We start from the raw sequence: 26,165 nt of genomic DNA, 5'->3' as shown, positions 1-26,165 counted from the left end.
TGAGGATTATCCACACTTCTCTTTCTTTTCCACAAACAAGTCACCCAGTACTCATCCCCTCTACCTTTCCCTCTGTGCAGTGCTTTGGGATGCATGAAATGCAGGCTGGTAAAGGCAACAACCGTCTCTTTAATCAAGCTTAAGCTCTTTTTCTTCAGCCTCCAAATGTGGAGGCTTGTACGCAAGAAGGACGCGAGGCAGAGGATTGTGCTCCGAGACTCCTAAATGACTGTGGAAATGTTGAAGGACAGTTTCTTCTTGTGCACATCTGCCTGCCCTTTATCATCATCTCTGGTGTCTTCTTGTGTATGAAAATGCCCCATGTGGAGTGGCCAGCATCCTATTTTACAGAGGGGAGTTCTCTGTTTGGAAGGCTGGGCGCTCCAAATCCTTTGTAAGGAAGAATAATTAGAAAGGAGTGCAAGGACCCAGAGAGAGTTACAACTTCCTGTCATAGATGGTGAACCTACCTGGGGAAATGCACACGGCTTATTCCAGGAAGAGCTTTTGCAAGTTAGTCTGGCTGGCTTTGCGTCCAATATTCAGTCCATCTAGCCATTAAATGAAACTGTTCTGCCTCTTACCAAAACCACAATGTTAGGTATACTTCGGGGGATACTGATGTGAAAGTCCTTCAACTATTTATTATATATTTTAAAAAGTACATACCACAATTCATAACTGGAGGAAAAGGTCATCTTTAAATATTTATCCTGCCTTATTACAGTGACATATAAGACCCAAAATTTCTCACATAAGACCCAAACAAGCACATCCTTCAATCTCAGCCCAACTGATTAAAATTTGCCATATTGTTTAGTCATCCCAGGCAGCAGTGACTCAAACTTTTAACCATCAGAGAAGCCATGAATGTGCTTGCCAAAGTCTCTTCTGGTGCTATACCCACAATAGACTTGTGCCATTATGGGGAATGCACTTGTAGGGTCACCCTTGTGAATGGAGAGTACACCCAGAATACACCCAGACGCACTGGTGCATTTCAGACTGATCTATACCAATCTTGGTTTTCCCAGTTGCAATGTATGGCTGTGAAAGCTGGACCATAAGGAAGGCTGAGAGCTGAAGAATTGAGGCCTTTGCATTGTGGTGTTGGATGAGACTCCTGAGAGTCCCTTGGACCGCAAGGTGATCAAACCGGTCAGTCCTAGAGGAGATCGACCCTGACTGCTCTTCAGAAGGCCAGGTACTGAAGATGAAACTCAAATACTTTGGCCACCTAATGAGAAGGAAGGACTCCCTGGAGAAGAGCCTAATGCTGGGAACAATAGATGGCAAAAGAAGGAGGGGACGGCAGAGGATGAGGTGGCTAGATGGGGTCACTGGGGCAGTTGGCGTGAGCTTAGGTGGAGTCTGGGGGATGGTGGAGGACAGAAAGGCCTGGAAGAATGTTCTTCATGGGGTCACAATGGGTTGGACGCAACTTCAAAACTAACAACATACCAATCTCTCTCTATGTACATCACACACAAGGGAAGAAGAGAGAGAAGCAATCTATAATTAAAGCTCCTTAACCCAATGCAATGGACACTGGAACAGTTCAGAGAAGCTATTCAAGGGTTCAGTTCATGGGCTTTTTCCACTCAACCTTCAGCCTGGATCAACAGGAGGGACGAAGTGGGCCAATCTGCAGGCATTATCTAGAGATGGGGCTTCTGGTCTACAAGCTGCCCAATTCCCATCAGCCCCTCCATGGGCTAAACTGATGGAGGCTGTTGGGATTTGTGCCCTCTAGAAGTTTTAGCCAACATGTTACCTGCCCCTGGCATAGAACTTTAATCTGAAATGACCAGAGATGTGTGCTGAATGGATCTTGTCCTTGAATAAGGCAAAAGTAAGCTGGCCATGGGGACATGCCTGGATTGTACAGCAATCTGTCCAAATGGTGTGTGGCATCTCCACTTCTACCTGGCTGGAGAGGCAGTGCTAAAGGACATTCATATGGAAGCAAACCATGAGGCGGTCGCATCTCGTCCAACCAAGTTGCCTCAGGACTGATCACCTGGGGGCTTGTCCACATATTCTGTGCAATAATCCTCCATACAAGGATACCCCACAGTTGGGCTCAGTGGTCCAAAAAGTGGTGCTGGTGACCCACCAGAGGATACTGGGCTCAGATACCTATAAGCCCCAACCAGCATGACCCATGGGCAGAGAAGAGGGGAGTTCTCGTCCAAAAGGTCATAGCTTCTAGGCTAGGACTTGGCTTTTTCTTTTGCCAAACCAGGTGAGGAGATGCAAGAAACTTTGGTAATTTGTTGTTTTGTTTCAAAAGAGAGTCTGCCTCATCTCATAGCTTGAAATATACCCGCTGTTTTGATTCTCTTCTCTGGAAAATTGGATTTATCGTTTCAGTGGCCTAATCCCATTGTGCACAACCCTGCTTCCCTTTAATTTATGGCAGTGGGTTGGTATTAATTGATGGACTGCAGAGGTTTGGAGAGGGGCTAAATTGCTTTAAAAATAGCAAAACAAGGAGGTATGGAAGGAAGGAGATGAGCTGAGGAGCAGCAGCTGTCAAGCCAAATCACCGATGTTAAAGCTGCTTCCCCGGAGGAATTTGGGGACCTGTAATTACTTCGGCACCACAAGTCTAGAAAGCGTCCCTAGCAGACTGTTGAGAGTAAACCAGCCATGAAAGAGTACAGGTCAGTCAATGATGGAGAAACAATGACTGCGTCTCTCTCGCCGCCGTCCAGCACAGCGCCTCTCTTGGTCTCCATCTAGATCCTTGCTCTCCCCAAGGTTCTAAGAGTTTTAAAATGAAGATAATTTTAAAGGGGAGGTTGCCACTGGGGTTGGGATGACCCCCACTGGAAACTGTCCTTCCAAGAATTCCCAGGCTTCCTCTTGTGCTCAGCCTGGTCTTTCAAAGTTGTCGAGCTGAGGGGAAGCCCATGGATGCTTGCTGATCCCCATGACTGAAAGAAGGTCTTCTTTCAGGTCAGGTGTAGCCACCCACAGCCCTATGGGAGAGGGGCATGACTGGCAGCTGAATGGAGGTCCTTCCCTGCCAAGCCCGTCATGGCCGGCCTTCCCTGGGGCAGGACTGTGCGCAGTAGAGAGGCGCAGTTGGAGCTCATGCAGGGTTCTCTCTTGGTGAGCCCTTGTGACCAGCCTTCCAAGGAGCGATGAGTGAAGCTGGCCACCACTCTTGGTGGACATCCCAGGGTCATCATGGCTGGGATTCTGAAGGAGAAGGGGTGGAGACGGGAGTTCTGGGATACCAGGGAGAGACAGAGGCCTTTGGAGTGCTCTCAAGAGCACCGCCCACAGGTTCCTGGGCTGACTGCGAGGGCAGGGATATTTTGGAAGGGATGGGAGGGGTCCAAGAAGGTGCGAAGGGAGAGCCGTTGCCTTGTGTGGTCCCTGACCCCATGACAAGGTGTCAGGAGAGATGAGTTGCCCAGGTAGGGGGCATGCATAGGTCTTGCCAGCGGGCCCTTCGTTCTGAGGGTGGAGCCCGCAGCTACTGAAAGGAAAGGAATTGGGGGGAGAAGCCCCCAGTGTCAGTTCGACTCCCTTTCTTGACACGAGCAGATACCTTCCAGCTCACTTGGGGTCTTTCAGAGCTGCTTTGTCTTGCAGCTGCATGAGCCAAGGAAGGTCTGCCTTGCAAAGGGACTGTCCAGTGTCCTGGAGCCGGAGGGCAAGAAGGGGAGGGCCAACACAGGGCAGCTGTACTTGGTACGGACAAGAGGTGCTGCTAGCAATGGGAACGGGGCTCGATTCCCGGCGAGTGCCCCACAAATGCGAGACACGCTCATGCCCAAGCACAACAAGGCCCAGAAGGCTGTTTGTGGCAGGCAGACGTCCCAGGAGGAAGCCTTGTATAAGCCTCCTGGTCCAGGGGGTGCCAATGGGCAGCCCAGCCAGCAGTTCTGTGCCTCATCACATGGGGCAGCACCTCTCTGTACAGAGCACACTGGGTAAAAGTGCCTAGCCAGGGCTTTGTGAGCAAAGGTGACCGGCTGGCTCATTTCCTCACGGATAGGCACCACTGCCTTCTTGCTGCAGCTTGCCAGCCCCCCGCTCAGGAAGGACGGCGGTCAGATGGGGCTGCTGGTTCCTGCTTCTCCTGTGGAATCCGAGCGCTGCAGCGGTGGGGAAGGAGGCCGGTTGCCAGGAATGGTGCTTAGCCCACCTCTCACAGTGCCCCTCCTCTGCACCCCACCGCCGCTCTTTGGGTGGCTGCACCTGATGGGAAAGGTTACTGGTTGTGCGACTCAGGTCCACCAGCAGCCCTCTGACTCACCTTGCTTTCTGCAGGGCTGGGCCATGCATAAGAGGAAGCCCGTGGATGTGAAAGGGGTCGATTCTGAAAAAGTCCAACCGAATCGTCCTTCAAAGAGAGGACTGTCTTCTGCATATGGGGACACCTGGATATCCTGCTGCTGGTCTTGCTCCTCTCGATTCAAAAAAGTGTTTCTTCAGGACGAAACTACACTCATCACCTTTCCTTTGTATTATGGCTCTGGCTGTAAATGCAGGTGTTTCGTTGGGGGAGGGGGTTGCTGTTTAATTGAAACAACCCTCTGGCTTTGCAGATTTCAGGCACTGCAGGGCTGGACTGCAAAGGGGATGAAGTCTCTAAGCCTTTACGTTCCCCTCTTCCATCGGTGCCCTGTGGCGTTCAGAGGGAGCTGCCCTCACAATTTATAAACTACAAGCCGCCCCGAGGCTTCGGCAAATGGGGCGGCATAAAAATGTTTTAATAAAATAAATAAATAAATAAATAAATGGAAAGGCCTTCAGAGGAAGGAGAATTTCCTGTTCATTTGCAAGTCACTTCAAAATCCCCATTTGCAACCCTGGACCCAGATTCGAGTGGGAGAGCATGTTCTCCAAAAACCTTTGCAGATTCCCAAACTTGGATCTGTACTCATTTAAGTCTGCGGCTCAAAAAGATACAACTTTTGAAAATGCACGTCTCCCATTTGAATGAACTGTCAACAAGCAACGAAGGAGAATGGGAGCAAGGTTAACTGAGCTGGCAAGTAAAGTCCAGAGAATTTCAGCCAGCTTGAGCATCCCCAGGTTTGGTTGTTTCATACACACAATCTGCCCAGATGGCCTTCTGCAAGCTTGGCTCTCGGTTATTTTAGTTTGCAAAGGAAGGAAGCAAATACTAGAATTTCACCATACAATATTGTCTGACCCGCACTGCACTAAGTCCACTGCAACCCTAAGCTTCGAGAAACCCCTTTTAAATTAGAGACCCTGCAGTGCCATTCCACATCCTATCTGAGCAATTTCTGCCGCAGTAGAAAATCCTAGCCTGGATTTTGCATCAATACGATTCAGAGATTTACCAGTCCCTTCTCATTGTACCACCATCACTGATGTGACTCCCCAAGATAAAGCCACTTAAAGTATTGAGTCCAACACTCTTACTTACTGCAGAATCATTCAGAAGGCTTTCATTTATCTTGGGAGCACCAAGGGAGCCCTCTGGGTTAATTAATTTAGGGACAGTTCACAATTGTTAACACATTTCCCAGAATAAATCACAGATGGCGTAATAAACATCCCACAATGACAGAAAAGCAGTTTGGTAGGCCAAGGATGAATATAATTCCTGCACACCATGACTTATCATCAGGAAGCAGTTGCTGAAATGGCAGCAGAGCATTTCATAAACAGCTGCTGCTGCGTCAGAAAAAAAGACACTTCGACATCGGCGGTGGGGTCAATGATAAACAGGGATTCCCAGAGGCCAGATTGACTAGCAAACTTCAGCACAGCCCCACTAGATCACAGCAAGGTCTCACCCAGCCCAGTATCTTGTGTCCAACAGTGGACAGTACAGGGCTTTGGGAAGCCCACAAAGATGGCAGCGAAGCTATACCTTTTTGCCCCGTCCATCCAATGACTGGTTTTCATTGCTGTTGACTATGGAGGTTCTATTTAGCTATCTTGACATATAAAGTAGGCCTCCCCAAGACATGAAAAGGCCAGAATAGACATGACCTGAATCTATGTCTGATAGCTACGTCTGTTTTTCCCTTCATTTTTACTCTAGAATAAACACAGGGATGCCGATCCAGACCTTAAAAGCCCCCCTCTATCACTGGAACTATGGTCCTAATCCAGATTGGGTCTGGGCTACTGTAGATAATTTTTAAAAGATGTAACTGCTAGACTTAACATTTGTTTTGGTCTGCACACTAAGTCTGCATGTACTAATCCTCCAAGCAGCAAATGCAGGAAACAAAACCAAACAAGGAAAGTTCATATCCCCTAGCAAAAAGCGTATTGGTTTACTGCACTGGATCACACAAAGGGCAGGTATTAAGATTTCCCCCAGGGCTTGGGGGGGAAAAAGAGGAGGAGAAAGCAGGAAGCACTCCTTGCTGGCTGACTAGAAGGTTTTGAAAAGACCCAGGAATTATCTTCGAAGCAGATACAAGGGAAAGGAAGACCTGGAGTGCCGATCTCTCTAGCCTGAGGTCTACCAGCCCCCGTTTTAGAGAGTGACCAGGCCAGGTGCCCTACTCTGAAGGCAACAGTGTTCAATTTCAAGAGCTGGCAGAGGTCGGGGGTCTATCGGAGGGGTTGCACCTCAGATCTGTGGGTCAAAGGTGTTCCTTTAGGTTTTCTAGAAGGCCATCCTCCTTTCCTCCAAGCATCTATCATCTGACAGATTCACACCCTACTCCTCCTTAGAGGTGGCAATGCCTTTCCAGAGGCTTAGCTACTGGCATCAAGAGCTTTCAGCTAGAATGCACTGGCATTTGGGGGCTCATCCACCACTGGAAAGCAGTCTCCAAGCGCAACTCCAACTCTGGATTTGGCCCTTAAGCTAAAAGAGGTTTAATCACCCCTGCTCTTTCTGAAGCTGGCCCCTGTCCATCCCAGGTCTGGTAGGAATTAAAGGATGAGAAAGGAAAGCAGGCACAGACCAAGTCACCCATCCAACATTCCCAGCACCTGGACAGCAAGACACATGGGTCACTTGGTCACCACTCTAGGGAGATACAGTGCTGTTGAAATGACAAATGCTCTCTCAATGCACACCTATACATAAAAATTGGCAAATGCAAATATCATGTGAAGCACCGTCCTCTTTTTTAGTGGTGCAGTTCCTCTTTTTCTTTTTTTGGCAAACTGTAAGTAGCTACCCTCTTGGTGTTTAACCACCACCTAAATTTCCACAACTGTTGGAGATCAGAGGCGCAGCTGGGAGCGCCATCTGCTTGAAGACTTAGCACTGCGCATTCCCTGTTGGGATGTAATAATAATAAAAAGGGGGGGACCTATTTCATGCACAGTTACGCATGTCAGGGTGAATGCTTTGCCCTGCCGATCTCTTGGCAAACATGCCATTTGGCCGTCTGCTGTATTGACAGTTACAACACAGGGGACGGAGGTGAGGAGGAGGGAAATGTGTTCGTACTGCAGATCATTTCTGATTCTTTGTGCAGACTAGCAGGCAGGCAGGGAGGTAAAGGCCCCTGGCACTGCGCCTCACTCTAAAAGACATACTGGAGGCAAACTGCAGCCAAAAAGCAGGGCCATTAACAGTCAATGTCTTCCGATTTTGCATGAGAACCAGTGTGGTGCAGTGATTAAGAGCAGGGGCCTGGAACTCCGCCGATCTGGGTTCTAGTCCCTGCCCTGCCATGGCGCCAACGGGGTGACTTCGGGTCGGCCATAGACTTTCAGTCCTGTGTGCCTATCCCACAGGGTTGTTGTTGTGGGGATAAGATGGAGAGCAGCAAGAGGAAAATGGCATGTGCCACTTTGAGTTCTTTAATAAAGAAAAAGGTCGGATAGAAATCTAACTTTAAATACCTGATAACAAGCGAAGTCAATGGCAAAGAGAGCACCTTTCTTCGGTGGAAGAGTTCATTGTAAGAAAAAAGGGGGATATAAATCGAATAAGGAAAAAGGCATAAGACAGACAGGATGCCACATGCCAAAATTAGGTGCTTTTGGACTACAGCTCTCATAATTCTCAGCCAGGGAGCCCATGGAAACTGTAGTCCAACTCCCCCAGAGGGCACGGGACCCAGAAAGCGTTTGTGCTGCCAGCTTTCAACTCCTGCCCTAAGCCAAGGCTTCGCCTTTTCTGCCAGGAGTCACCTGCCCTCACAGGTAATTTGTTACAGGGCATCCTGACATGGGACCAGGCCAGTATCAAAACGGGGTGGGACCTGCCTTTCTCTCTCTCTTTCCATGGGTTCCTCCCATCTCCTCAGTAGCAGAGATTGGGGAGCATCGCTCTTGCCGGAAATCTGAACTGACCTCTTGCAGGATTTGGGTTTAGGCTCTGCAGCCACTGCAACTGTTGTTCGACAGGCTGCTGGCCAATAGTCCAGGTCCCTCCCAAGGTCCAGCTGGGCCTTTCACCCATGGGAATTAATGGCTGATGCTTCCGTGGCTGGGCATTTCTTCCTGATTTTGAACGAGAGGTCTTCTCCAGCAGAAGGGAGAGGCGGTGGTGGGCACTCATGCTCCACCCTGTGTCGAAAGCCTCCAGTTGGACCTTGCGGTGCCACCTATGGAGCCAAGCTATGGAGCCGGGTGGTGCCACCTCGGGAACTTCTGGGGACATCTCATGTTTGTCCTTTTCTAAACGGAGCAGCCATGGTGCAGTCATGGAGTAGATCCAGTATGCAGAACCGCTTGAAGCCTGAGGACCAAATTCCTTTTCAGGGCAGCTCCCAGACGCCCACCTGCGGTGGTCGCTGGGGCAAAGGCGACAGGGTGGGGCAAAAGTCTGGGCTCGTTCTAGCTTGAAGCTCCTCCTGCCAGTAACTGAAGCTTAGCAGAGGCACTTCAACCATCTAGAAAGGGGGGACACCGTACACAAACGCGGGGAAACCACCAAACAAGGAGAGGTTATGGGAGGAGAAGGGGTGCAGCAAGGAAACCGGGGCGTGACCAACTGGGGAAGCAGAGAGGTGAGCCAGAATTAGACCCTGGCCCCAGGTTCTTCACCCTAGAACAGAACCACAGCAGAGATAATGCCAAGTGCAATTAGCGCAGTAAGACCAGCAGCAAAGCACTGCAGTGTGAGAATCCCTGTTAAGGAGGAAGGCATGTCCTTTTCCAAGATATCCATTTCATCCCACATTTCCCCCATCCTCCACACTGTTCACAACCCCGGAGCTTTCACAATTCTGTGCTCCACAAGCGTGCTTCTGCAATGATGCTTTGCACTTCTGCAAAACCCGGTCTTCCCCTAACACTACTGATAACAATCTCCAACAAAACCGTGGTACCACTTTCACTCTAGAAGGACCCGCACTTGCAGAATTGGGATTGCTTTTAGCACACATGATGCTAAAGCCCGTGGATGTGCTATCCACTTCTTTTCGTAAGAGGTTTAGTCCGCTGCTTTGCTGCGGCTTCTTCCATTTTTATTGCAGGATAACCACAATCGTTACTGGTTTTTCGGTGCCAGGTAAAGACCTTTTTATTTAAACATCATTTCAATTGTTAAAACATATGATCTGGCCAGGGCAACTTCTTCTTCCTTCTCTTTCTCCCCCTATATTTTTATTTTATACTGATAATTTTAATTTTATATTTGTAAATCAATGTATTTTTTGTATTTTTATATTTAATGGTAATTTATTATGTACTATTGTATTTCAATGTATTTTATCATGTTGTAAGCTGCCCCGAGGTTTCGGCAAGGGGCGGCATAGAAATGTTATAATAATAATAATAATAATAATAATAATAATAATAATAATAATAATAATGTGTCCTTTATACAGAGTTTTCTTTCCTGGAATGCATATTTCTCTGTGCAGCTGCACCACAGCAGATTTTCAGCTTCTCACAAAGCCTTTTAACTCTTCATTTTTGGTATTCTGCAGTTTCAGACTGAATATGACTTTCCTCACTCTAAAAACATGTTTAAAAGGCTGGAAAATGGGGAGAGGCACTGAAGGGCCCTGCTATCATGCAAAGGCCCCACAGATTTGTAGGGTCGCAAGTGCATGATGTACCCCACGGTCCCTTCCAGTTAAACTATTCATGCATGGAATTGACACACAGTACATCTGGTCTGCATGACCCTAACTCAGTCCCGTTAGATTATGGGACACACAGAGGACTGGGCACCAGGTTTTTCACTTATATGAGATTTATTACTTATTAAGCTATTACTTCTTCATCGTATTGATAACCCGGCTGTCCTCTCCCATAGAGCACTGGACGCCCCTCCAAGCACTGTCCTGCTTAGCTTCAGCAAAACGACTGTCTCACATGCCTTCAGACCATGCCTTGGGACCTTAGTAATTGACTATTACTTGGTTACTAGCGATTAATAATGCTGCCCAAGCAACGCACAAAAGGAGAATGTCCATAAAAGAACTGCTCATGTAAGAAATGTGCACGTCTAGCAAAATAATTAATCATCTGCTGTATTTGTAGGACTGGGCAAAACCTTGAACTCAGCCAGACATAGAACACTCTGGTTTCCAGTGTATTGCTCACATTATAGTCATATCTGCCTGCCACAACTGTGTGGTGTGACAACACTTAGACTCCTGTGCACAGTTTTGGTCATCACACCTGACAAGCGATATTGTAGAGCTGGAAAAAGGCACAAAAGACTAACATTAAGCTGCAACAACTTCACTCTTAAAAGGTTGCAACAGCTCAGGAAAAAGGCAGGTTAGGGGAGACATGATAGAGATGTTCAAAATTATGCATGGGGCAGGGAAAGAAAGCAGGGAGGGAGGGAGGGAGACTTCCTACTGCAGGTCATCCCATGGAGCTGACTGCTGTGAGAGCAAAGGAAGAGCTTAGAATCAGAGTAGTAGAGCTAGAAGGGGCCAGAAGGCCGTCGGGTCCAGCCCCCTGCTATTGCAGGAGACCAGCTTACACCACCCCCTTCAAGTGACTGTCCAGATGCTTTTGACTGTCTCCAGCGAGGGAGAGCCCACAACCTCCCCAGGTAATAGGTCCCATTGTCATGCTGCTCTGACAGTCAGGAAATTCTTCCTGGTGTCCAGTCCAAACCTGATGTCTGACTTCATACATCACTTCGTGCAACTCCGGAGTTCACTTCTGCAGGGCGTAAGTGCGGGCCACTAGGCCAGGTGGCTTTCAAGGGGGTTGGACAAATTCCTGGAGGTGGCAGGCAGCTGCCACCAGCTCTGATGGCTCTCTGCCACCTCCACTGCAGCAGGTGGCATGCCCAGGCACAGCGGCTGCTGGAGAACCAGATGGGTTGGGGGCAATGCTGCACTGAGGACCTGCATGCGGGTTTTCCACGGGCAACTGTGTGGACAGAATCCTGGGCAGGGAAGATGCTTGGCCTGACCTCTGACCCAACTTGATTAGGGATTTGGAAAAGGGAACGGGGTGCATTGTGGTGCAAAGGCACCATCTTGGAGTGCTCTCTCCCGCCGGCTCTTGATTGCCGGGCATGGGGCCAAGAAAGGGCACACCTGCAGGCATGTGCGTGTAAAAAGGGAGGACAATGATGAAAATCCGTGGCAGTTAAAAACGCAGTCAGTGGCACATGGCACTGCAGCCCAAGTTCTGCAGTGCAGAGGAGGGGACTTTCCAAAAGCCCGCAGCTCCCTCTCCTCCACGGCAGACGCAAACCGCTCCAGACAGATCCGCACCGTGTTTGCTGACAGCATGTCAGTCACGAGCAAACGTGCTGCGAGAGCCGCATCCAATGGGACGATTAGGGAGAGAAACAGTTTGGACGTGGACTGGAAGCAGACACAAGAGCCCGAGGAGGAGAGCCTTCGGCCCTGAGTTCCCAGGGAGAGGGTGAGGGAAGGAGACAGGGTGCGTTGCTAAGAATAAACCATTGCTACCCGATCCAGGGTCATAAGTCAGTGAGATTCGAGACGGTGGCTGGCTGATGCCATCTGCCTTCGTCGCCTGGTGTGTTGGGCCAATGCGGAGAAACAGGAGAGCCTCACTGCTCTGAAGTAAAAAGCGGCAGAGATCACCTGGTGCCTTTGCTAAAAGGTGGGCACACGCCACCGTCTGCCAGCCCCAGCCGGAGTTCTGCTCCACGGCAGGGAAATGGGGTTGCCCCCGTCTGGCCCTTTATCTGGGCAGGAACGATCGCTGCAAAACACAGCGCTCACGGAGGGAAGCTGCGGGGAAACTGGTCCTTGTAGTGTCAGCGGGACGGTGCATCGGCTCCAGATTATACTCTGAGCTTTAAGGGAGCTATCCATGGTTCTGAACTCTTTCTCCAACATAGTTGCAGCTAAGCAACAAAGGGGAGAAGGGGTAAAGTGGTATTTGCTTGGCTGGTAGCAGAAAGGCTGGGGCCCAGAAGTGGGGGGTGGGGGGGGGAAGCTCAGATATTGGACACTGAGTCACCTCTCTGTTGAAAGGGCTATGCTAGTCTCTTTATTTTATATAGATTTTTTTTTACTTGCTTTATTAAGCAGAGGCATGGTCTGGATGGCCACAAACAACTCACCCTTCAGCTCTTCTGATTCTACATAAGGGGAGGGGGAACATTATTCATTACATTTATAGCCTGCATTTTTCTTCTTCTTGCAAGACACCCACATTGACTTACATCTTCACAACAGCCCTGCAAGGTAGTTCAGGCTGAAAGGCAGTGGCTGGCCCAAACCCTCCCAGTGAATGGCATGGCTGAGTGAAAGACTAGAACCCAGGCCTCCCAAGTCCCAGTCCAGAACTCTGACCACTGCACCACACTACCTCCCCACCCACACAACTTGCACAAAAGGTAGCTGATGTGCTACTTTATATTTTATGATGATGAAGAAAATGCACTACAGATTTCATGCAATGCATCAAGGTTGTCTGATTGTCCTTCAGAGAGAGAGAGCACGCGAGAGCAGTATTCTCTAAAGCAGGAGATACCTTATGAACCAAGCTCAGCCAGGCTCTTAGAGTAGGATATTAATGAATGAAGGATATTAATGAGACATGGGTTCTAGTCCCTGCTCGGTCATGGAGCCAACTGGGTGACTTTGGCCAGTCACAGACTCTCAGCCCTGCTACCTCACAGGGTTGTTATGAGGATAAGATGGAGAGCAACAGAAGGAGAATGACATACACCACTTTGAGTTCTGTGAAAAAGGTGGGATAGAAATCTAATATTTTTTTTAAAAAATCAATACCTGAAGACAAGTCAATGGTAAAGTGAGCATAATTCTTCAGTGGAACAGCAATATGCATTTAGAACCAAGAGGGCCAGGTAGAAACACAAGAAGCCTTCATGCACCCAGTCAGAACTTGAGTCCACCTCGACCAGTATTACCAACACTGAATGGCAGCAGCTCCCTAGAAATGCCCGAGATCAAATCTCGGAGCCTCTGCATGCAAGGCAAGTGCCCTGCCTTTGAGGACTGCAACAGGCCCACAAAGCCGAGAGCCCCAGAGCTGCCACAGACCAAGTCAGCCCCAGGTCCATCTAGCCCAGTATGCTCAGCTCTGACTCGCAGCAGCCCTCACAGCTTTCAGACAGGAACTTTTCCACCTATCAGTCACTGAGCAACCGTCACCTGTGCATGAAAGACAGAAGTGAGAATTGCTGAGGTTGCTTCGGAACAAAGGCCCCTCTCACAGGGCAACCCCAACCTCCTCCAAGAGGAAGGCTGGCACTTGGCAACGATCAAACACAGCGGCCTACCTTACACTCCGTAAGTACAGATGCTCCACCTTGCATTGCCAAGACTAGTATAGACAACAGTGGTTGGCAGCGTCTTTCCAGGACTTCTTCAGCCCTCCCTGGAATTGCTGGGGTTTGACCCCAGGGCCTTGTGCATGCAGGTTCTACCACGGAGCTACACCCCCTCTTAAATGGGCACGGGCGTCCTGTGTGCTCCTTCATCACACCCAGAGCAGAGCACTTGGCAGCCAGGCAGGAGCTTTCGGGCATCTTGGCACAGCTGCAACCCACAACAACCGTGCCAAGGGGCTGTCAGCGCTTGGCACACGCAGGTCCCACAAATGTTAAATGGTACCGGATGACTGAAGGGCTTCTTCAGGAGCTATCTTGGGCCCAAGGCAGGCCCGGGCATCTCCCTGCCTCCCCTCCATTCAGTTTTCAAAAGCGCAGGTGCAAGCCGTATACTCTTTATACCCTTTTCGACGCCAGGTAAAAACCTTTTTATTTAGCCATCATTTTAAGAAGTAAAGCTCTTAGATGGTTTAAATATATTAAATTATATTGTTTTATATTATGTTATTTATTTATGAATGTGAGCCGCCCCAAGGCTTCGGTGAATGGGGCAGCATAGAAGTTCCCTAAATTAAAATAAATAAAAATTATAGTCACATTTTCTTTTTGCTTTGTCGAATTATGAATGTTATTTACTTTTTAATTATTGTAATTATTATCCTTGATTGTAATTATTACTGTTTTAATTATCGTAAGCCATTCTGAGACATTTTATCATGAAGGAAATGTTTTAAATAAATAAAATAGCACTTTCCACAGGCCCAAGGAGGCCACACAGGGAATACCTCAGAATGATTCGGCTCCGCTCTGTAATAAGGGAAATGCTGGACCAGGTCTCACTAGGGCCAATTTCTCTTTCTTATAAAATGCATGCCAAGAAGATCACACAGGTATGAATGACATTTATTTATATTGTCCCATTTTAACTTTTTTTGGGGGGTAGGGTAGTGGAAGATGCCTCTGCTATCAATAAGTTCTCCCCCCCCCCCCACCACCATTTTCTTTTCCAGGACTGCACACCATTGTTCTAGGAATTGGGAGGAAAAATAAAATGGGGACCAGCAGTGTAGACTGGTCTCTCTCTCTCTCTGTGGATCATGGAACCCATCCAGAATGTTCCACAATATTGCAGTGCCTGGAGAATTCTGGGGAAGAAAATGGCCACCAAGAGGTGGCCACCAAAAAGACCTGTTACGGTGGTGGAGCTCCCGCTTACGAAATAACAACTGCCAAGGAAGTCTTCCCCTGCATGCCCTGACAGAATGAATTTCACAGCTCCCAGCATGCCCCACAGCTCGAGCAAACATATAGCTGTAGGAAGCTTTTCTGTCAGAACCTGCCTAGGATTTGTGCCCTAAAAGAAAAGAGGAAGCCAAGAGTGTGTAACCAAAACAGAAAAGAACAGAACCTTGGCACTCTCGCTTGGCTCTCCTTGATGCCAAATGAAGGCCATTTGATTTTTTAAAAGTGTATTATTTCTTCAGCCTTGCTTGGTTAGAGTTTTTTCTTGCTGGTGACTCTTCTTAGCTCTAGTTTTATTACATTTTTAAAACTCACGAAGGTTGTTTGATCATGTTGTATTTTATTGTTTTAAATTTAGTGGACTGACTTGCTGGGGAGTGGTGGAAGCTATGGAACCATTTCCTGTCTGAATACACATAAGATTACATGCTAAATGGAGCATAACAACCCCCCAACAATTATTTTTGAACACCCATACCGTCTGCAATGTTCAGATGATATTCAGTTTCACACAGTGATCAACTGAAATGATAGTCCTTCCAAAATTACAATCCCTCACTACACACACACACAAACCCCACACTGTCAATGGACACACTGTTCACAGGGGATCATGGCCTACCTTACCAAGATGTCACAACAAGCAACTCAGCATGAAGCATCCCATGTTTATAATCTTAACCACATAACGTTTCTTAGCCAGTTGCCCTTTCTTGAGAGAGACAAATAAATGGCTCAGTGGCTGGGTTCAGAAATGACAAGCCACGGAGGGCTGTTCCCAATATCGGTCTGCTGCCACCGCGGTGGACAACACAAGCACTTACCTTCCCTCGTCCCATCCTGAGCAAAGGGCAGCAGTAAAATCAGGCAGCTGCTTGTTTCCCCAACCCAGCTGGCATGGCTGTACTTACATCCCACAGTGCTGCAGGGGGCTTCTCAGAGGGGTTTCTAGCCTCCGTTAGGAGTTCATAGGAGCTGCAAAGGCATCCATGGACGGAACTGCAGGAGCTCCCAGTGGGTGGAAGCTGCAGAAAGTTCTCTGCCAAGTACGGTTCTTCTGTGCAGCATCTCTGATGGCGGCTGGGAGCAGAGAGGGGGTGGGAATAGAAACAGGTGCTAAGTGCTCCACTATCAGCATTTCCAGGCATGATAAGACCAGCCTAAGTCAGTCCACCGGGCTCGCGACAGGAAGCTGCGCAGGGAGCACAGCAAGGTCGGAGCCAGATGGTGCTTACCTATGCAAGCACGTGCTTTGGAGTGACTCAGAAGATTTATTTATTTAAAACTGTTCTTATACTGTCTTATACCGACGGTATAGTGGACAGTATAAGAAGCAGGTATTGCCCCAGGGCAAACCATATTGATAGTCCTACTCATAAGTATCTGATAGGATACCCATAGCAATATAAATGAAGAATCTTACGGGTGGATATTTATCTAGCCCACCATTCTTCTTCCTACAGGATATGGGCAAGTGCCTCTGGGAAGTCCATAGAGCAAATGAGAAGGGGATGGATCTCTACCACTCCATCCACCCATCCTCATGCCACTTAAGAATGCAGAGCCCCCTTTTTAATTTTCTCTGTCTCAATATCTGAGCTGGCCCTGGGAAGAGGTATAATGAACCCACCCTCTTCCATGGCGTCCATACTCACAAAACTCCCAGGATAAGCACAGTAACTGTTGGTAATCTTTGCTGCTCATTACAACACTGAGACCCAACCAGCTGAAGACTTTCTGCTCAGGGTAAAGACTTACTCTTCCTGTTCTGCCTCGCTTGAAACCACCAAGCTGTCCAAAGCTCTTTGAAGCCCCTGTCCTGGTGACACTCCGTCACCAACACTGCGGCAAGGACCCTCTGCTCTTACAGAAGTGGTTCCTCCATGGCTAGCTTCATCAGAGACTCAGCCACTTCCATGAAAGTCACTAAGCCCAGGTTTGGAAGTCCTACATTCTCCATCAAAGGAAGCTCAAGCAAGTGGTACTTCTGACCATTCCCTCTTAGCTTGGAGTGTTTCTCCTCCCTCTTTCTAGCTCCTTTCCTTCACCTGTTCTATTCCTACCCCCACTGCCTCAGAGGACTTTATAGCCTTCTCTAGATAAGACCCAGCTGTTGCTGCTGAAGTTTCATTCTCTACCAATTGTGTAAGGTTTCTCTTATTGGCTGGAGGCCTTTCCACACAGGACTCCATTTCCCTGTTCCTGGCAGTTCCTTGCTGCCTAGCTATTTTCAGCCAGATTGTGAAGACGACTCTACTTGATGACTTGTTAACAATGGCCAATAGCTTTTCTGCTGCTGAGTTGTGTGTCTGTCTGCAGCATGGGAAGCCTTTTTATTCATAGTCATCTTCCCTACTTCTTCTACCAGCACTCAAAATTTAGAAAACATTTCCTAGTTTTTCAGTTTCTTTTTGAAATCTGGTTTTGTATTTTAAATCTTTGCAGTGCTGCCAGCATCTATTAGTTTATACACTGTGGTGTGTAACTTTTAAGCCTCTGTATTGTACAGTCTTATATTTTATGGTTTTAATTGTTCTGATCTGCCCAGAGGGCTTTGGCTATGGGGTGGTGCAGAAATGTAATGGAAACACGGACAAATAAACCCAAATCATCAAAAAACATAGCCGAAAGCTGACATCAAAGAAGCAGAGTTGCAACAATCATAAACACCATCAAAGAAACATCATTGTTTGAAACACTACAAATACCTTAACAGAAAAGCAGAGCTTACAAATTGGTGGCAAGCACAGCTTATATTTCTTTTCCTTGTTTTTGTTTAAGGATGGACAGTTTCCATTTACTACCAGATTCAATTCCAGCGTGGATTTAGGAGACTAACCTCACAAATTAATCCAAATAGAGGCTCAGGGCAACGTTACAGGAGAGGACATACTTTACAAACAGTCCTGTACTTAAAGGGCCATCGCAGGATTTGCTGCTACTTGAAGGCATCTTCTATTTGACCGAGTGAATGCTAAAGTTGTCCTTCAGCTGTTAGAACCCATGAGAGCAGACGAGCAGGTCATCTAGACCGAAGGCTCTGCACCATGGCAAGGTCTATTCTGTAGCTTTCCTGTCATTATTTTATATCACCATTTATACATATGAGTTAGCACATGAAATTTTGATGTACATCTATGCCTTCTTTCCGGGCGGCAGAGGGGATGATGCATTTCCTCCTCCTGAGCAATGCTTAAGCGACTCCCATAAATCAGCACTTGAAATGTTCATTTATTTATAGGACTTGTCACCAGACTTTAAGCTGGTTTCCAGGCCAGCTTAACATAAGAAGCCTTCCTCTGTTTTTGCTGGTATCCCTGCTCAGCATTAGAACATGGGCTGCTCTCCCAGACGATAGCCTTTGGTCGAAGGATGGAGAATATGTGGCAAGCAGACCATTTGGGAAGATTGGTAATTAGGACGCATAATCAATTCCTCTCACTCTCATTTTTTACTCCTAGGGATGAGTGAGAAATTGTTCTGTTCACATGTCAATACAAATGCATCAGACCTAAACAAGAACCACGGTGTTCTTTCCGGTTGAAATCTGTTCCCAACAGATGCTATATTTTTTTTGGCTAAGAATGTCCTGGGAAGTGATAACCTTGAGGGTGAAGAATTTTGGGAGGAGTGTGAGAACTTCTGTTCTTTTCCCTTTTTTGCTGGCCAACATGGTTTCTTCTGGGCTTCCTGAACAACACAAGGACTGCAAAGTTCTGGGGAAAATCACATGGGTAGCAGCAGCAGCAGCAGCTGTCACTGAGTTTTTTGCTGTTGTAGCCACCATAAGTGGTGAAGGGACCAGAAAGCACATGGAAGACAGGAGGACCATGACCGGGCCCATACAAAATGATAACCCACATTCAATCCTTGAGTGTTGAACCATGGGTTAGTGTGTTTTCTGAATTCAGATGAGCTAACAAACTGTGTTGGGAGGTAGCAAGCCATGGGTCCTCAAACTACAGCCTGTGGGCTGGATATGGCCTGCCATGGTCATTTACCCAGCCCGCCTCAGAGTTTTTGGACTCGTTCAGAGAAAACAATCTCTGAGCGAGTCTGAAAGCCCTGAGCCGGCACAGGCTTTCTCCGAAACTGAGAAGAGAGCCAGCGCACGCGCCAAATTGTAACAGCTCCCTTCAACTGTGTGCGCTGGCTCTTCCTTCCCATTGCACGCATGCGTTGGCTCTGAATACAGAGTGGGAATATGGAGCGGAAAACAGAAGAGAGGAGGGCGGAAGAGAGATGAAGACACTAAAAAAGGATTGAAGGTAAGAAAAATATAACTGTTTAAAAAGTTTGAGGACCCCTGTAGCAAGCTCTCCTTTGCTAGAGGTATCCTATATCCAATTCCTCTCACAGTGGTGGAATACATGTTTTCTAAGATCTCTTCCATCCTATGATCAGCTATGGCACTGTCAAGGAAGGAAAACTTTGTTCTACACCCATAAGTGACGGAGAAGTACTCCTCTGACCAACAAACATATTTACAGCCAATCAATATTCATGTTATGCATTTTGGAACCCATGAAAACCAAGTGGAATGGACATCTTCCAACTGCTAATGGGAGATGAACTGGTACCGCCATTTTGACAGCCAAGCCAGCCTTGTCATGGCCAGTATCTTCTGAACATACACTTCATGCTTTGGGTTGGTCAGTTTCTTTCAGGAAATCTGATAAGATTCCTGCTGGCTGTGAGAGCCTGGAAGAATCTTCATGTCTCATTTTCAGAGGCTCGCAGTGCATCTCTGGTAACTTTCCAGCTGCCCAGGAATAAATGTCTTTAGCATACTGTGAGCACCAAGGAGCCGCAGAGAATTTGCACTTAAGGAGGTCTGTAATGAGATGGTGGTTGTGCAGTGAGAAATGATATCTTGCCAGAGTTTGCTCAAATTAAAATGGAACACTGTGCATAGGAAGTGACAGGATATTTTTTGAGGGGGGAGGCAGACAGAATACCTTAACTCCTCAAGGTTTTTCCTCCCTATGATTTCCTGGACTTTCTGCTAGAACATGGAGGGGAGGGGGGTTAAAAATAAAGGTAATTGAGATTCTTAAGAAATTAGGTGTTGAATATTTCTCTACTGCATGATAGATCTGTGTTACTAAGGGACAAACTAGGTCCCAGGCCATTCACTCAATTTGTGGAAGCACACATTGCTAAAAAAATAACTCAGATAATGGGTAGCATGAATATCCTTGCAGGTAGCACGTACAGGTCTGCAATCAATAAATAAGGAGCAGGCGCACGGCCCTTCCTGCTCTGGAGTGGGTCCTGAGACACATCAGGGCAGGAGGAGGTGGGTGGACACCAGCAAGTCCCTTCCTTAGCCACGGTTGTTTTCCAAAAGTTGTGTGCATTCGCCAAGTGCACGAAAACCAGGCTAGAGGTGAAGACCCACCCACCCACCTTAGTTGAATCGCAGTGCTTTCCTGACCATGCAGAGCAGAGGGGAGGGTGGGTGGGTGAGTAGAGGGTCCTGTTCTTACATCCAAAGGCACAGGGGAGTGGAGCAGAAGCCTGCCTCTCAAAATGCCCCAGACGCATTTCCCCTAGCTTGGTTCTGACTCCACAAGTGAGCCAGGCCAGAAGAAAATTGTCCAGGTCAGGGGTGGATGAGAAGAGCCGGGGAGGAAGAAGATAAAGCGGTGTGTAAGAAGAGCCATGCTGGATCACCCCAAAGGTCAGTTTAGGCTAGTGTTCTTTTCACACAATAGCCAACCAGCTGCCTGAAGGATCCCAAAAGCAGCACTTGACATCTCCAGGGGGTTTGGGTTCAACTCCCCAAAGTCTCTTCCAGCAAGGCCAGAGGCCAGGAATGCTGGGAGTTTAAAGCATTTGGGGATCCACTTTCCATCCATCCCTGCTCTTGAAAACACAGCCTCTCTTGGTCCCTGTCGGTTGAATCCCAACTCCCATCAGCCAGTTATATTGACACAGAAGTTGAAGCCCATATTCCCAGGTACTCTCAACACTCAGTAGTCGAACCCCAAATTCTCTAAGCCACAGCCTTGCCTGATGTTCACCAGTTGACCCTCCAATCCTCTCAGCCCCAACATGCATCCCAAAGGTCGGGAATGATGGGAGCTGTATTCTTAAGCCATGGTGGGCACAGGTTCTGCGCCTTTTCAATAGACAATGTCAAGCTGGATAGACAAGCAGTTTCACCTGATCTCAAGTGACTTCCTAGGTTCTGATGGATGGGTAGCCACTCTCTTGAGGCCTGGCCTACCCCGAAGTGTTGTTAGGTAGGATGAACTGTGGATTCTCCCCTATGTTCTTTGGTGAATGGGCAAGATATCTACAGCTAAAATGAGCAAATGAATCAGAACCAAGCATCTGAGTGATGCGACTTTGCTTCCTGCTCCTTGGGAAAGGTGACTGAAGGGCCTCCTAAATCGATGAAGCCATCAGGAGAGTCTGAACCCCCGTGCAATTTTAGATGACCTGGCAAATGAGCTCAGACGTGTCCCAGCCCCTCCCTTTTCCAGAGGGTTTCTCTTGCCCTTCATCACTGAGTGGAGGAATTTCATTTGAGCGCTGGGAGTGAGTTTGTGTGTTTTTCATCTGCAGGGATCCATCAAGAGATAAGATCTCCCTCTGCAAATCTCCAAGTGGTATCTATCGATTTCTCTCCCGCAAAAACCAGAAGAGCAGGCCAGGACAGTGGTGTGTGTTGTCTTGGATGGTCTCCTCCAAAGTCAAACCACCCCAACGAATTGGCATTTCTCCAAGGGCAGCTGCCGCATTACGTGACCGTGAGCTCCTTGGAGGGAACTGAGACAGGGGACCTTCACTGATTTAGCATCTCCTGTCTCGCGCACACCTAATCTGGGTGTCTTGATGCACATTCAGGGCATTGTCATCAGAGCACGGTGTGACTGGCCTCAACTGGGCTTGTTTCAATCAGCCTCTCACGTCACATCGCTCAGTTGGGTGGAAAAATTCGAGAGACAGGTCAGGATTCAGTCACCCTAAAGCAGTAGAGCTAAACCCAATTAGTGGCCCTCTCTGCTTAAAGCTTCCAAGAATCACCGGAGCAGAAGAAATGTGGCTCAGGAGAAAATCCAACTTGGACCAATTTCACACAAGCTGCTTAAAGGCACTTCTGAGCCCCTCACCTGTTCTTGATTTGCGTGTGTCACTGACAAATGCGATTTCAAAGGCACCTGGGCAGTTTTTGTTCTTCTTAAATGAACTGCAAAGGTAGGAAGGTAACTTTACAGTGGTGTTTCAACCTTTCTGCAGTGTTTGTCTCACCTGGAAACAGATGCCTTGTCTCTGAAGCATGTCTTTGGTCTTCCACTCACTGCATTTATAAAAACAGCCCGGCTGGACCTGACCAAAGGACCCCCTCCCCAAGCATACTGTTTCCTGTGATGGTCAACAAGAAGTCCATGGCAAACCCATACATAGGACATGATGTTGCTTCAACAAGTACCCAAAGGTGCCTTGCTTCCAAACTCTTGTCAATGGATCAGTTAGTCCCATTTGAAGGCCACTTAAATCAATGGGATTTAAGGGAGTTCTGCCCAACTTGACCTGGCTTGGTTCTCAAACTACAAGGCAAGGTATGGGTAGTCATGGAATCATGGGTTGTCATGTGTGGACCCAGTACTATGGCTAGCTATGGCTGTTAGCCAGGTACAAGCCAGGAAGATTGTTGTTGGTCCATAAACCCTGGTTTGTTTGTGGTTAACAACCCCTGTTTAAACCACAGGGCAGGTCTGTACATAAGACAACCCATGATTCAACCACAACCCATACTTCGGTCTTAACCCATACTCACCAGCCAGGTTCACATGTCATGAGAAGCCTTTGTGAGCCTTACCTAGGTTGTCTGCCATGTCATCGGAACACATTGTGGAATTTTGGCATGGCATGAGAGTCCCAAACCATCTAATGCACTTGCATGTCCAATCTCAATTGAAAGGGTATTCCATGGGTGGTGAGCACATTCAAGACCCTAGTCCTTGTTGATTGCTAAACCCTATGGGGTTATCAGGAGTGTCTCTTCCAAAGACCTCAGTGACTGGCCAGGATAAGAGAGAAGACATGTACTGGTCCGAAATTGTTCAGGGTTTTCTAGACTAGTACCAGAACCTAAAACCTGGCCCTGTAACAGACGAGCTCCCCTGCCCTATTTTGACCTTACCTGCCTTTATACAAACGTTTTCTTAGTCACTGTCACCAGGCATGGAGTGACTTCTAGTCCAATTTTCTCCCTGGTCTTTGAAAAGGATGACATGGTGAGGGGAAGTCTTGCTAATTTCGCACGTTTACCCAGAATGTCCATCAGCACGGTTGACAAAGCCAGTCTGACAATTCTGCCACAGGTAGACGGTGGCTAGAGAAACAGGAACATAGGAACTATTTTACTCTGAGTCTCCCCCCACCCCAGCCCACCTAGAACAGTAGGGCTGATGCTGGAGGGTACTGACTCTCCAGCTAAGAGTCTTCCATAATCCTACCTGAAAATGCTAGGAATCAAGCTAGAACTTTCTGCCTTCAAAGCAGGTCCTGTGCTATTGAGCTACAGCTTCTTCCAAAGCCCCAGGTGTGTTTTACAGGATACCTGATCCCACAATTAATGCATCTTTTTTAATAGGGCATCCTATGTAGAGAGCTTGCTTCCATCCGGGGAGCTGCCCGCTGTTGTAAAGGCTTGAGGAATGAACCAAAACCCATAATTTAACTTACTCTGGTTTTTTAAAAAGGCACACAGTCTTGGGATGGTGCAGCCGATTTTGCTAATGAGCACACTTTGTTAACAAAATGAAACCCCCGAGGTGCTTTTTGCCCCCCAGTTCCAGCTGGAGCGACCAAATGTCTCCCTGGGAGATGGCACTTACAGCTTGAAACATTCCAGCAGCTCCTAAAAGAGGGTTTGTCCCTCTGACCCTGTTCTTTGTACCTTTTGTTCCAGCTGCTGTGGAGCAAAGTTTTAGCCTTGCCTGTTGGACCTCCTCAGGTGAAAGAAGCAGGCTAAAGAAGTTGGAGTGCTTTAGAGCATTTCAGAAAGGGGCCTGGCCGGGCAACCCTGCATATTCCAACCAACAAAAGCATTTAAGTTCCAGCTGTTCCTTATCTGCACTGTTCTAAAAAATACAGAATAAGACATACACTTCAGGAGCCAGACCTTGGAACGTTGGTGAAACGGACAAATTATGTTGGTTTCACCAGGTTTCTCTGCTAAACTTACTGACTGGGGATGGTGGTTGTCCTTTGGGTTTATGAGTGTCAGCCACACCAAGGGAGCTGAGACTTAAATGGTACACATGTCCAACCAGTCAAAGGCATTTAAAATTAGATCTAGATAAGATTTACACTAGATTAGCTGTGCTGGTAGAAGTGAACTCCTCATTTCCTTTGCAGCCCTTTCAGGAAATTGGAGGGGCAAGAGGCCCTGCGGAAAGGAATGAGTTGTGGGGTGTGGAAAAGGAAGGTGCACCTCAAAATTATGAAGGTACCTTCTATGAGTACAGTCCTTCCTCTCACCTAAGGCCCCTTCTTCTTATGTAACATAGGTTTTGGATCCAACCCAATGGGATCCTATTCAGGTTTTCTGCTGCACTTTCTTTAAAGATGGCTCTGTGCTGGTAAAGTTTGGACTGGAAAAGGCAGGAATGTTTGGTGTCACCCACCACTTCTCCAGCCAAATGAGGTAGCCAGGCCTCCACTGTTTGTTACTAGTGAAATCAGTTGTTAATGGAAGGATGGAGGGAAAAGACACAATGGCTTAGGTCCAAGGCTTCGGCCCGCCCCGAGACTTCGGCAAGGGGTGGCCTAGAAATGTTCTAATAATATTAATAATAATAATAATAATAATAATAATAATAATAATACCTTATTACTACCTCTGCCCACGCAATCCGGTCCCACCACTTTCAGAATCACAACTGGCTGACATGCGAGGCAGGGCCTTTACCTTGGTGACACCCAGGTCGTACTGTCCTCCCTTAGAAAGGAGCACTTGGCTCCCTCCTTTCCCACTTCCGGAAAGCTGCTAAGTGCGCTATTGTACCACGCTTCAAGTACAGTCTCCCTGATTTATTACTGAATCATTTTCTCCTGCTCTTGGATTTTAATGTTTAAAACTGATTTTACTAACAGTGAATGAACAAATGAGGTAAATGTTCGAGAAAGTAAGTAATGTGGAAGCATTGCCTCCTTCCAGCCCCAAGAGCTGCAATAAATCAGGATGAAAGGAAAAGCAAAGTCCTGCTGGAAGTTTTATTTTTTTCCTCTTCCTTCACCATCCCATTTTCCTTGTGTGTTGTTTCTTTTATGCTTGCCATCCTGTGAGCACAGACTGTCTCATTTAATGTAGTTTGTAAGCTACTCCAGGACCTCTTTTGACTGAGGAGCAGAATAGAAGTGCTTTAAATGAATGAGAACTGCCCATGAGACCAACTTACTTCCAGTTTACCTGGACATTAGTCCAAAACAACAGAAATCACTTTCTTGTGACAGAAAATGCACAGACGAGATTCTCTTTCATTTTGGAGAGATATTGACTATTGAACTGATTATCTTTTGTGCCCGTATGTGGCTGGAGTTAAAGACTTTTATGTGCGTTTAGTCCTCCTTTGATTTCCAGTCTACCTAGAATGGTTAACCAACAGAAGAAACCAGTGCACAAAAACTGTGCATTAAAAAACCAAGAGACAGAGACAGCAAAGACTAGACACAAACCAAACACCAGCCAAATGCCACCAAAAGTTTGAGCAGACAGAAACATCTCTCCTGGGTGCATAAAGTGGAGACAATGGATGAAGATAACCCGAGTAGAATGTACTCCTGGTTCCAGCAAAAGGGAACTCCAGCCAAACACTGCTAGGAATGCAGGCAGATGGCCTCATACTGGGTGAATTCACATGTCACTCTAAGCCACCCTGGAAAGGAGCCACCACAGGGGTCAATGCAGTATAGGCAAATTGGGACACGGTCACCGGCACAAGGGAATGGTTGGTGGTGATGTGAGTGAGCTCATGAGGACTGGCTGGCATGGGTTTTGATCACTCCAGTCAGGCATTTCTCGTGCCATTTTGAACTGATGCTAGAGCAATGCCACCAGCTTTGGTCATGGTGTCAAGCTGCCCGGAGAACAAAACACTCTAAGCAAGGACAAGCAATGGATTCTCCAGGTGGCTTGTTTGCAAAGAACCAACCATGAAGGAAAAACCATGCTGGGTTCGGACATTACCCTGAAACCAGCCCTGTGGACAAGCCACCGTGGTTTAGCCTGACCTCC

At 47.6% G+C, this 26,165-nt stretch overlaps 1 protein-coding gene across 1 annotated transcript in view; it reads right to left on the bottom strand.

The window, feature by feature from the left end:
* NOS1 (nitric oxide synthase 1) overlaps positions 1-15,923 on the bottom strand; it is a 147,094-nt gene extending 131,171 nt beyond the window's left edge. The window contains exon 1 of the mRNA XM_044448854.1: positions 15,823-15,923. The gene's annotated coding sequence lies outside the window, so the exon portion shown is untranslated. The remainder of the gene's footprint in view (positions 1-15,822) is intronic.
* Positions 15,924-26,165: the final 10,242 nt, after the last annotated feature.

Source organism: Varanus komodoensis, unplaced genomic scaffold (assembly GCF_004798865.1).
Source record: "Varanus komodoensis strain SLA01 unplaced genomic scaffold, ASM479886v1 scaffold56, whole genome shotgun sequence".
Lineage (NCBI taxonomy): Eukaryota > Metazoa > Chordata > Lepidosauria > Squamata > Varanidae > Varanus > Varanus komodoensis.
The sequence above is the reverse complement of the archived record's forward strand: the minus strand, read 5'-3'. Positions and strand labels throughout refer to the sequence as shown.